Below are 12,658 nucleotides of genomic sequence, written 5' to 3' on the forward strand. Positions count from 1 at the left end.
GAATTTAAATATTATCAGTACTTTAGCAACTGTGATAAGTTTTTCTTGGAAGTAGGTCAGGAGTCCCCTCAGATAACTTATATGAGCATTTATAAGACCACAAAGGAATTTCCAGTACATTTTCTTAGTGAATCCTCACAAAGAACCTATTGAGTTGTAGGAGCTATAAAAGCCACCTGTCTTCCAAGGATGAGAAGGCAGAGATTCAGCAAGGTTAAGTGTTTTGCCTAAAACACCTAACTGATAACTTACCAATCTGATTGGATACCAGGTCTTCTGACTCCTAATTCAGCATCTTTTCACTATGAAAATCTTTCTAAAGATGCTTCCTCAGCATGTACCAGCATGGCCTGCTTCTAACCTTTAGAAGCTTTTGTTTGAGCACATTTATGAAGTTTCTATTGTTAATGATGCTAAGAAACTGTACGTCTTTTTTTCTATCTGTACTGCAAAAAGAAAATGCACAATTTGACACATTTACCCCCAGTTTGTATAATAGTTTGATCTAAAAAACTGAATTGGTATATATCAGCAGTGGGGAGCATATGTGAGTGTGTGTGTTTACGTGTGTGTATGTTTGTGTGTATGTTTAGAGAAAGAGTGTAGGTATGTATTGCATCTTCATAGGTTTGGGAAAAGAAGGCTAGAATATTTTTCTAATGCAAAATTACCATATAAAATTATTAATTTGCATGTGAACTGTTAAAAGAAACTAACAGGAGTTCCCGTCGTGGCTCAGTGGTTAATGAATCTGACTAGCATCCATGAGGATGCAGGTTCGATCCCTGGCCTTGCTTAGTGGGTTAAGGATCCGACATTACTGTGAGCTGTGGTGTAGGTTGCAGATGTGGCTCAGATCCCACGTTGCTGTGGCTGTGGTACAGGCCAGTGGCTACAGCTCCGATTGGACCCCTAGCCTGGGAACCTCCATATGCCACAGGAGTGGCCCTAGAAAAGGCAAAAAATAAAAATAAAAATAAAAATAAAGAAACTAACATTTATTGGATAATTACTATGCAATAAATCTTCCCTTCTGTCACCAACTCCCGCCCCCTTCTCCATTCCTTAAAGACATGCATCTGGCTTACTGCCTGCTCCATCCTAGATTCTGTGTTCATCTATTCAGTCATACCCTTGCCAATTCCCAAGCTTCCTGTCCCCATTTCCCTTTCACCATAGGCACCTTCAGAACTCTACACAGACAACCTGGCATGTATCTTTCTCTGTGCCTACTGCTGACCAGTGACTCTCCACATTTCTCTCTGTCACCTCATCTGGGTCTTAGTGCTGCCTTGAAATCCTTCCAACTCCTTTAGACTTTTTTCATTTTCATCAACTCTTTGCACAATGACTTGATGGCATTCCCGTCATGGCTCAGTGGAATGAACCCGACTAGGAACCATGAGGTTTCGGGTTCGATCCCTGGCCTCGCTCAGTAGGTTAAGGATCCCGTGTTGCTGTGAGCTATAGTGTAGGTCGCAGATGCAGCTCGGATCACAGCAGTTGCTGTGGCTGTGACGTAGGCCGGCAACTGTAGCTCTGACTAGACCCCTAGCCTGGGAACCTCCATATGCCACAGGAGTGGCCCTAGAAATAGACAAAAGAATAAAAATAAAAGTAATAAAAATAAACACAATGACTTAACTATAAGGGCAAGTGGATGAACTCTCTTCTTTTTTCATGGAAATGTCTTCAAATCTATAAAATTAACTGTATCCCAGAACCCATCTGTTTCTGCTTTTTCTTTTGCTTTAAGAATGTAGATATGCCTTTCTTAAGGGAAACTCAAGTTTTTCTTCTCATATCTTTGTTGTCTCCCTCTCTTCTGACTTCATATTTTCATTCAAACACACTGAATCTTCTTCTCCCTCAAAATAAAAACAAAACAAAAAAACTTTATTATTCCTAGATTTTCTCTCATTTAGTTGCTCAAGTCAGAAGTTTGGAATCATTTATTCCTTTCCTAATCCACAGTATCCAATTGATAGGAAAGTTCTGGAGTTCCCATCTTGGCTCAGCGGTTAACAAACCTGACTAGTATCCATGAGGATAAGGGTTCAAATCCTGGCCTCTCTCAGTGGATTAAGGATCTGGCGTTGATGTGAGCTGTGGTGTAGCTAGCAGATACAGCTCGGATCCCATGTTGCTATGGCATAGGCCAGTGGCTATAGCTCCAATTCATCCCCTAGCTTGGGAACCTCTGTATGCAGTGGTATGGTCCTAAAAAGACAAAAAACCAAAAACCAAAAAACAAAAAAAGAAAGAAAAAGAAAGTTCTGTCAAACCCATTTCCTTAATATCTCTTCATTCAATTTTCTTCCTCTCCATTTCCAGTGCAAAGTCTCTAAGTTAGTGTTGTCCAACAGAACTGTAATGTGAACCATATATGTAAAATTTTAAATTTTCTAGTAATGACAGAAGGTAAAATTGTAAGTGAAATTAATTTTAACAGTATATTTTAATTAATCCAATATATTTAAAATATTATCATTTCAACATGTAATCATGATTTTAAAAAACTACTAATGAGATATTTTACCTTCTCAGTCTGGATTAGCCATATTTCAATAGACATGTATTGCTAGTGGCTACCATATTGGACACGGCAGCTCTCAAACATCTCTTGCCCGAGTCTATCATTTCTTTGCTTGATGCCAGAAGGAAGCTTTCAGTGGTCTCCTTGCTTCCAACAGGAAGTTCAATAAACTACAGCCAGAATGCTTTTCTAAAAATAAAATCTCATGTTCTTTTCCTCTGTAGAGCTCTGCATGGTTTCTTACAGCTCTGTAAGCTCTTATGATATTTACGAACCCCTGCATAAATTGGACTTTGCCTCCTTTTCAGCTTCCTCTCTTCCTTGTCATATTCCACAACACAACACACACACACACACACACACACACACACACACCACTAAATATATTTTGTTCCTGAAAAGCTTATTATCTCTTGGCTTCGAGGTTATTGCATATTCTGTTCCTTTCGCTTAGTTTTTTCTTCTTCATCTTCCTTATCCCTACTCATCTTCAAAAGGCTAACTGCAACTTATACTTCAAGTCTCCATACAAATCTTTCTGATCCCCACTCCGGATTTTGTGTTCCTCCTGTGTGCTCAAATGGAACTCTCAGTTCTTTCTACCATAGCCTTTATTGTCACTTTTTTATCCCCAGACCCAGTCATAGTGCCTAGCATATAGTAGGTGGTTAGTAGATGTTCTCTGAGTAAATGAATGAGTAAATGAATAAATGTGATTTTTTTAAGGCCAGAAAAGAAAAATAAAAAAAGAATCTTTCCTATTTGCAAATTCTCCTATGATTAGAGGTAGTTGTGTCTCTTCTTTCTTGAGTCCTTGGATCTCACTAATTTCCAGATGAATTTGCTTCAAAAGAAAATTTATTTAAGGAAGGTGTTAAAAGGTAAAGAGCATGAAATAGCTCTTTTGCGAGAAGAAAAACAGGAAAACTTCCCAGAGAGAATAATTGTGAATTCCATGGCATATATTAAACTTATTATTTGATTTTGTAGTAAAAAAACTTATTAAATCTAACCAGTGACTTCCATGTCACTAAATCGGAAACATTTTAAATCTTAGAAATTTTACCTGATTTCTCAGGGCCCCGTATTTTTAAGCTTATCTCTCTATGGTTGAAGCATTCTTTTCAACTGGGATTGCTGAAATCTTATTCTGGCTTTCCTTCTGTCTCCTTTGCTCTTTCTTTTCCTTCTCCCTTCTCAATCTTTAAATTTTAGAGTTCCTCAAAACTAGACCTTCACTTCCTTCTTGTCTTACTCTCTACTCTCTAAAGAGTGCCATCCAGTCCATGCCTTTATTTTCTCTATACCAATGTTTCTCAAATATATATTTCAACACCAGAACTCTCTTCTTGTCTCCAAATTTATCATCTAAGTACCTACTTAAGATCTCCTTTCAGGAGTTCCCGTCGTGGTGCAGTGGAAACGAATCTGACTGGGAACCATGGGGTTCGATCCCTGGCCTTGCTCAGTGGGTTAAGGATGCGGTGTTGCCATGAGCTGTGGTATAGGCTGCAGATGCAGCTTGGATCTGGCATTGCTGTGGCTCTGGTGTAGGCTGGCAACTGTAGCTTTGATTAGACCCCTAGCCTGGGAACCTCCATATGCCACAGGTGCAGCCCTAAAAAGCAAAAAAAAAAAAGGTCTCCCTTTGGAGAGATGAGATGAATGCACCCCAAGTTGAACAGAATAAAGATGGAATTAATGACCACCTATAAATCTTACTCTCCCTCCAGTGTTTTCCATTTCATTGAATGACACCATGGTCCACCTCATTGTTCAAGCCAGAATCCTGGGAATCATTTTGGACACCTCCTTCTCTAGTAATCCCTATTTTCAGTATATCCCTAAGTCAATCAACAGTGAATTAATATCAGAGATGTTTTACATTAACATATGTTAATGTAAAGTAGAGTCCTTAACATATATGTGTATTATGTGTTACATATTATTATTGTATTGTTCAAATAGAGATCTATATTTGCAGAGCTAGGGAATTTTTTCTGAAGTACCACACATTTATCTAAGTGCTATTCATTCTCTATCCTTGCAATAGTTATTGGAAACATTAGTTTCCCTCTCTATGTAACAACTGTTTTCTCCTTTCTGTTTTCACAGGAAATCATTGCCTTTCATTCTCCACTTTTCTTCTTTTGTGTATCATCTTGTTTCCTTTTTCAGATGAGTTATACAGTCTGTAGCATTAATCCCATTCCATTATTAACACATTCCATTCCCTTGCATCCCTCTCTTTTTAAACTTTTTTGAGGTATAATTTACGTATCATAAAACTCAACCATCACCATAATCCAATTTTAGAATATCTTTTAGAATATCTCCATCACTGCAATAGAATCCTGTATGTCCATTTACCCCTAAACACATCCCCTTTTTTTTAAACCAATTTCCCAACTGAAATTGAAAAGCCAGGATGTATTATATGCCTCAGTAGAACTCAGTGAATGCTTGGTACTAAGGGGAATTCATACAGAGTAATATATTTTGTATAATCTCAAGGGGGCTAGTTATTGGATAAAATAAGACCTCAGTCAGAGATGGCTATAAAATATATATATATTTACACACTATATATATATATATATATCCTACCTGCAGTTTTTGTGAATGGGCCAGTACTATCAGACTACGGAATCTCCTGTCATGGTTGAGCAAGTAATCTATATTTGGAAAAATCTTTCATATCCCATACAAATGGATTGTTTTTTCTCTTTGCAGTCTTAAAACACCCTTTCTGAAACTGACCATTGATAGTTTTCAAAAGTCTGGGTTTTTTGTAACATCTTTTCTCTCTTAAATGTCATCTTAAATATGTACCTCCTTCTGTTTCCATCTATTTGTAACCAGAATCTAAATTATAGAATTTGCATCTTTCCAAGTAGAATCTAACACTGTTCGATAAATACTTCTAATTCTAAATGCAAATTATGATCACTGTAATTTTTCACTTTGGGGTACTTATTGAAAAGAGTAATGTTTATTAACTTTCTCTGAATTAAATGTAACCAGTAGCTTTTTGGCCCCCAGGTTGTTATTAATGATAATTAACTGGGGCGATGAAAAATTCCTAATAGTTTTAACCCTGAGGAGCAAAATAACATATTTCAAAGAGCTGTCTGTGTGTTTAGGTGGTGGGTAAAGCAAATCAATCTTTTTTCATCCAGGAAGCCACAAGCACAGGGCCTTCCCAGGTGCCAGGTGCCAGCTATTCTGCTCCCACTCCTTTCCTAGCCTGTCTTAAGCCCAGCAAATCAGCAGGGACAGCTCACGGGAGGAACCCATTCATGTAATATGGGCATGGGGTAGAGGTCACAGGATATGTGAGGTTAAGAAATGCTTGTTTTTAGCACTTAAACACCTACCTCTATCAGTTTTATTTTATATGAAGGAAAATAGGGAAGAGAGGTTGGAATGAGTTAACTTCTTTCACCCTGTAGCAATGCCAGCTTCCCCATGTGGGGGCCCTGGGCAATGAGTCCTCTTATGTCAGAATCATGGCAGACTTGGATGCTCACACAACCAAGGGAAGAACTTGAGAAAGTATGTACTTGAACACCATGGTTCTCTACTTTGGCTGCATATTAGAGTCACCTGGGATGCCTTTTAAAATTCCTATGCCCAAACCCCCTCAGACCAATTAAATCAGTAGATAGATTCAAGCCTCAGAATATATTTTTAAAGCTTGCCATGTGCTTCCAATGTGCTGCCACCAGTTTGAAAACTATTGGAGTGGTAATAGATGCCTCTTGGGATTCCTCCCCCCCCCCAGTTTTATTAAGATATAATTAACACAAACTATTGTATTAAAGTACACAACATGATTTGATATATGTATGTATTATGAAATGATTAATGCTATAAGGTTAGTTAACAACCATTGTTAGACATCTATTGTTTTGAAAATAGTCCTCAAGAAATGACTCTTAGGCTTAGCTGCACACTGGAATAGCCTGGAAGTTTAAAAAGATACTGATGCCTAGACCCAATCCTAGCGATTCTGACTTAATTGGTTTGGGAATGGGCTCAAGCAAGTATTAGCATTTTTCAAAGGCTCAGTCCGTGATTCTAATGTGCAATCAGGAGTAAGAACTACTGCTTGAATTGGGAATAAACATCTTAATTTGTTGCCAGCTTGGAGGAAAAAATACCTGCTGGACAAAGATTGCCAAGAGCTGAAGCAAAAGTGTGAAAGGCAATGTAGAAACGGTGCCAGAGGTAAACGTCACCTGCTTCAAAGTGGAGACATATGGTCAATGGTTGTGAATGGTGTGCATGTGTGTGTGTGTGCGTGTGTGTGTGACAGAGAGAGACTGAGAATTGGAGAAATTTGTCCCCAACCAAGAGAGATGTGGAGAGGGTGGAAGATAGAACTGAATTTTTTAATACTCCAGAATTATGGACATTTGGTCAGCCTCTCTTCATGTGCAAGCAGAGCTGGGGCAGTTTTATTTGCACACAGAATAGATAGAATCCAAGAAATATTCCCCAAACCATAGTGGCTGAAAAAAACATCTTTCTCTTAGGTTATGCCAGACCAGGAAATCAATTTCACATCCTCTATTGGCTTTAGAGCTTGGTTTCATTTTCTTCATCAAATGCACCAAGCTAGGTCTTGGACTGGTAGTATAGGAGGAGCGAACATTTAAAAGGAGCCTTCTCTAGGCTTAGCTCTCAATCTTAAGAATTGCCTGAAAAAGAAGTCCCAGAAAGGAAGTGCCTGAGGTGATGGAGAAATAAGCCATAATAGAGGAAGGGAACCTAAAGAGAATGTCAGGGTGTTGTCACCAAAAGCAAATGTGCTTCCTTTACAATTAACTGAGTGCTATAGTTATACTTTGCACTGGTGAAAATCCTGATTGGTGAAAAATGGCTCCCAGTTTCCCCACTCAGAGTCAACCCAAGACGTTCATGTTCTAATGCCTCCAGATGGAAAGCAGGGGTTGGTTTGGAAATGTTTTAGTTTGGAGCAGAGCTCCTCAATGACTGTCCACTGACGTGCCATTTTTTTTTCTTTTAACTTTATGTATTATAGTTGTATTAGATCAGTATGTGGCCTGTTCTCATTAAAAACAAAATCTCATTATGAGCAATTGTTGAAATTACTGTAAGCAAACTCAGTAACTTATTTATTTTTAATCTAGGACTTGATTATGAAACTTGTGGTTTACCCAGAGTTATTCTGAAACTTCTGCTTTTCTGCTCTGGCTTTTGGCCTGTGGACTATTACATTTAGGAGGGATGCTCTGCTGAAGTGGGAGGCAATGGAAATTGTAGGTCCAGCTGTTCCTGTTGGGTCAGCCTTACACGTCGGTGAGAAGTGTAGGTAACCCAGCTCCCCTGACACCAACTCTCCTCTGCTGCCTCCCATCAGGGTGTTTGAGGCTTCTTCCCATCAGCTTTCTCTTCCCAGGTTGGTATCAGTTTAAACTGCACAGAGATGGGTCCAACACACGTCATTTCATTATAATGCAAGTTAATTCATCATATTATCTAGCACTCAGCTGGAGAGAGGCGATTTCCGAGAAAACTGGACTCGGGGTGTATTTCTTCATTTGGGGCTGGGAGAACGATTACTGCACGGAAGACCATAAAGAAGATGTTGAGTGACTTATACTACCATTGTATCAGTCATGTGGGTCCAAGGTATAAATATCAAATAGAGGAAAATGCATCTTGAGCAGGTACCTCGCCCCGACTTTATCATCATTTATATACGATTAAGCTACAAAAAAGTGTATCAGTGTCATTCTCTTTCTTTCAGTTGGTGCCCCATAACAAAGCATGTTCATTTTTCTCTTCAAGTGTTGCCTATACCCCCTGCAAAATCCAGTTCATGGGGAGTTGGCGTGGACATGTTTTTTTTCCTAAGAGGTGGGTTTATTTCAGTGGTGGGGGGGTGGTGCCTCACGGGTAAATCCATAAGGATTTCGGGGCGCACAGAGAGTCCCCACCACTCTGCTTCAGAAGCAGGTCTTGTTTGGCACCAGGGCAACGCTCGCGGCGCGTCCCACGTGCTGGCCCCTGGGCCGGGGTACTAGCGGCGGTTCCTACACCTCCACAACCTAGCCCGGGGCTGAGAGCCTCCGACCTCCCGGATCAGCGGCGCCTGCGCAATTCGTCTACGGTGGAATCCGACTGGGGCGGGCATTCTGCGCGCTGCGGTCCCTCCCTCCCAGCGGGGCCCCAGATCCCTCCTTCCTCAAGCTCTAGGCGCCGGCAGGAGTCCTCGGGAGCTGGCCTTGTTTGCGCCCCACACCGCTGGGTGCCCGGAGTTCCGATGCACCCTAGAAGCAATTTAAGACCAGGGTGGGAAGGGTAGAAACAAGCTGCAGAAGGACTTGCCAAAAGAGAATCTTAAACTTGTCTAAAGCAATTGAGGTAGCGCTAGACGGACTGAATACCTATACCAGAAAAAAAGTGTTTAGGCTGGGGGATGTAGCTCAGTGGTAGAGCGCGCGCTTCGCATGTGTGAGGTCCCGGGTTCAATCCCCGGCATCTCCAAACAGTCGGTGTAAATTTTTAAAACTATTGTAGAACACTCTATGTCTACTATTGTAAAACACTCTATGTCTCATTACGTATTTATACATTTTGCTCACATGCTCTAGGGAGCCCGCAAAAATTTTAAAATACGGTCACCCTCAGGAAATCAGCCGTTTCTATTGCTCAAAGAAAGAGTGAAAGGGAAATTATCCTTAATTAATCTTTCTTTATTTGCATAAAACTAATGTTTCCTTGTGTTTACCGAACTTGTTTTAAAAACCTGAGGTGCTTAGAAAAAACAGGATAGGAAAACACTTATGCATTGGCCGGGAATCGAACCCGGGCCTCCCGCGTGGCAGGCGAGAATTCTACCACTGAACCACCAATGCTTACTGGAAGATAAGGGGTTCCATATCTTACTAGAACAGATATTTCCATGTGCGCAATGTTTTTAGTGATTTTAAATTTCTGTGCTCAATATCAGAAGCAGCAATGGATTTTATTTAAAATAGAATAACTATAATAAAATATTGGGTTAACATTTACAAAAAACCTCATTATATTAACTTATGTTGAACACTATGAGTAGATTCTTTCTTCTGAAATTGTCCTTGGTGAAGGAGGCAACTGAAAAGTTTGCTATGTATAGGCAGGAGTATACAATTACCTAGCTGTATTTTCAGATATTTAGATAATTTAGAACAACCCTTCCCTTTTAACTTTTATTGTCTTAGCTATTCAGGCAAGTACATGAAGATATTTGCCAGGGATTAGGAGTAGGGATAAGGGGGCAGTGAAGGGGAACTGGAACCCTGATCCAAGCTATAAAAGTTTATTGGAACTCTGTGATCTGAACAGGGAACCTTGGAGCCTTGGTGATCCTTGACAGGTAATCTAAATTCTCTAAACTGTCCCTTCCTTAACATGAAAGACTCAGTCCTGGGACCCCTTTCTGCTCTAATAGGATGAGTCTGACCATTTACCCTTAGTTTCCATGGAAAGTAAATTGCAAACCATATGCCAACGATATATGAGGGGGAGAAAGTAAAATGAAGGAAATGCCTTCATGGAAGTGAATCTAAATATGACATAGAAGACTCTGGATTTAGACATCATTGGCCCTTTATATCCGAGGGGGAAATTCCCAGCAATTTGCAGAACCTTTGACGGCCAAGAATTTTTTCAGGGAAAGGAGACAAAAACAATAAACACATAGCAGTTACTGTGTGTTGCACTGTGTAAGCACATTACATATCTTCAACCCAGTGAAGTAGGTATAGTAATTACCCCCAACTCAACAATAAGAAAATTGAATCTCTTAGAGGCAAGACTGGGACACAAGTGGTGGGTGACCTGTGTAATGTTTGGTTGCTTAGCCACTGGTCTGTTCTGCCTACAACAGAATAAATCACTATGTAGTTGCACCAGAAATACTGCATGTGTAGTCAGGAACACTGTATATCAAGAGTGACATTAGAGAAAGATCATAATAGACTGCTGAAATAATGTAAAGACTTCTACCTCAAGATTTATTTTTAAGGACTTTTTAGTATTTGCATACGAAGCAAAATTTGAAGACAAATACATTATGGAATTTTAAAGACATAAAAGTTATGGAGAGATTAAGGAATCAAGAAAACTAGACTACAGAAGAACAAGTTCAAATCATTTTACCTCTCAGAACCTCAGTTCCTTAAAATAAGAGAACTGGAGGAGAGATGAGATTTTAAAATTGCAATCTGAAGAGATCTAGCCTTCCAAAAGTGCCTCAGGGCCATGAGGTAGTGGATCTGGTAGTAGCCTCACCTTTGCCCAGCCCTCTCTTTTACTTCACAGGCTCACTTTTAAACTCTCCATTTATTTGTATGTGTTTGGTGGGTTACAAGTAGTCTGGAATTAAAAAAAAAAAAAAATTGAAATGCCCTCAAATAAATAACCTAAGTTCATTTGAACTCTGAAATGTTATGATTTAAAATTTACAGAGCAATCTAAAAAACCTCAACATGAGAAACACTACAAAAAATTGAAAACTGGTGGAAGGAATCAAATAAGAAGTGTGATCTAATGGCAAACGCTATTACTGACCTACCAAAAGCCACTTTACTTTTTTTTACGTAAAAGTCTGGAGGAGTCTACCTAGCTCCAGGTACAAATGTGGTGCATTAAGCCAATTATCCTATTTTCCTTTCCAAGATTGATCCAGAATGAATTTCTGACAGTTTCTGCCAGTGAGAGAAAGCAATAGTCTGCTAGGGGCTTCTGGGAAAGATGGTATGGAAGATCTCTTTCTTTCCTGCTTATAACACCACCATGTGAGGTGTAATGCTTGGAGCTGTTCCAGCCGTCTTGCGACTTGCAAGGAGATGGAGGATGGATCCCGCAGAAAATTAGAAAGAGATATTGCACAGTCCTGGAAATTTCTCCACCCAGATTTTGGGTTAGGTATGGTAATTAAGGATCTTTATTGTTTAAGCCCCTTTGAGTTGAGTATTTTGTTACATGCAGCCAAAGGCATGCAGGGTGTATGTGAGTATGAGTGTGTGTCCAGCAGTTCATACACTTTCTGGTACAAGTCTTCTATACTATAGAGAATCAATACCTTCTGATTTGAGTAAAGCTAACTTGACCCTTCATCTCTGTTTCTCTGTCACATTGACAGGTCTACTCAAATAATTTCCCTTGCCACTGTGCTTAATTAGAGATGGATATGTGATCATAGCAAGGATAATCAGAGTTCTTACCAGAGCTATAAGCTTTGTTGGTGTGAGCCAACAGGTTGGAAGTATAGCTTACTTGTCCAGAAGAGAGAGAGACATATCCATCCCTAATATGACCTTGAGCCCCTAGAAGCGGCCATGCCTAACTAGAACAAATTCTGGATTTTGTGTTTATGTGAGTTAGTAAGTTGTCCTTATACAATGAGTTGTCTTTTATTTTTTAAGTCGGTTTGGGTAGCATTTATATTGCTTGCATCTGGACAACACAAATTGAGAAGCTATTTTATTCTAAATAGATTAAATTTAGAGAACTCATTACTCCAGAATGCTAGAGTCTGAAAATATGAACATTTAAGAAAAGTTTAAAGACTTTCATCACCAGTGATTAAATTACCAAGAGACAATAAAAGCCATAAGAGAAGTTTGAAGGACTCATCCTTAGTATGTTGGACTAGTATTAATTCCCTAGTAAGGGAAGAGGTGGAGGATTTTTTGAGCAAGCAAAGGATCAGAGCCTTTGAAGACATGACCTGGCAACAATGTGTCAGAGAAGTGGAAGTAAAAATGGAAATTCACCCAGGAGGTGGTTCCAATGAGGGTGGAGTGGCAATAAGGTTCTGAATCAGGGTGAGGGCATGAGGTTCCTGGCAAGGCAAGGAGGAGGAAGAAAAATGAGTCTAGGAATCTAGCATAAGTGACTGGAAGAATAGTGGTGTTAAGACAGGGTTGGAAGAAAAGGGTGGAGCAAAGTGTTCACGTCTGGAAATACTGACTAAGGTAAGTAGGGAGAGACACCTACTGGGCAGCTGATGTCTAGATCTGGACAAATTAAGGCTCTGAAGTGGAGTTGGAGTCAACTGCCCAGAATTGAAAGGTAAGAATGTGGAGGAAATCACAGAGAGAGAAG

General features: G+C 39.7%; 2 non-coding genes across 2 annotated transcripts; one reads left to right on the plus strand and one right to left on the minus strand.

Annotated features, from left to right (window-relative positions):
- Positions 8,981-9,052, plus strand: TRNAA-CGC. The gene has a single exon. It is a non-coding gene; the product is annotated as a tRNA-Ala (tRNA).
- Positions 9,353-9,423, minus strand: TRNAG-GCC. The gene has a single exon. It is a non-coding gene; the product is annotated as a tRNA-Gly (tRNA).

This window comes from Sus scrofa, chromosome 15 (assembly GCF_000003025.6).
Source record: "Sus scrofa isolate TJ Tabasco breed Duroc chromosome 15, Sscrofa11.1, whole genome shotgun sequence".
Lineage (NCBI taxonomy): Eukaryota > Metazoa > Chordata > Mammalia > Artiodactyla > Suidae > Sus > Sus scrofa.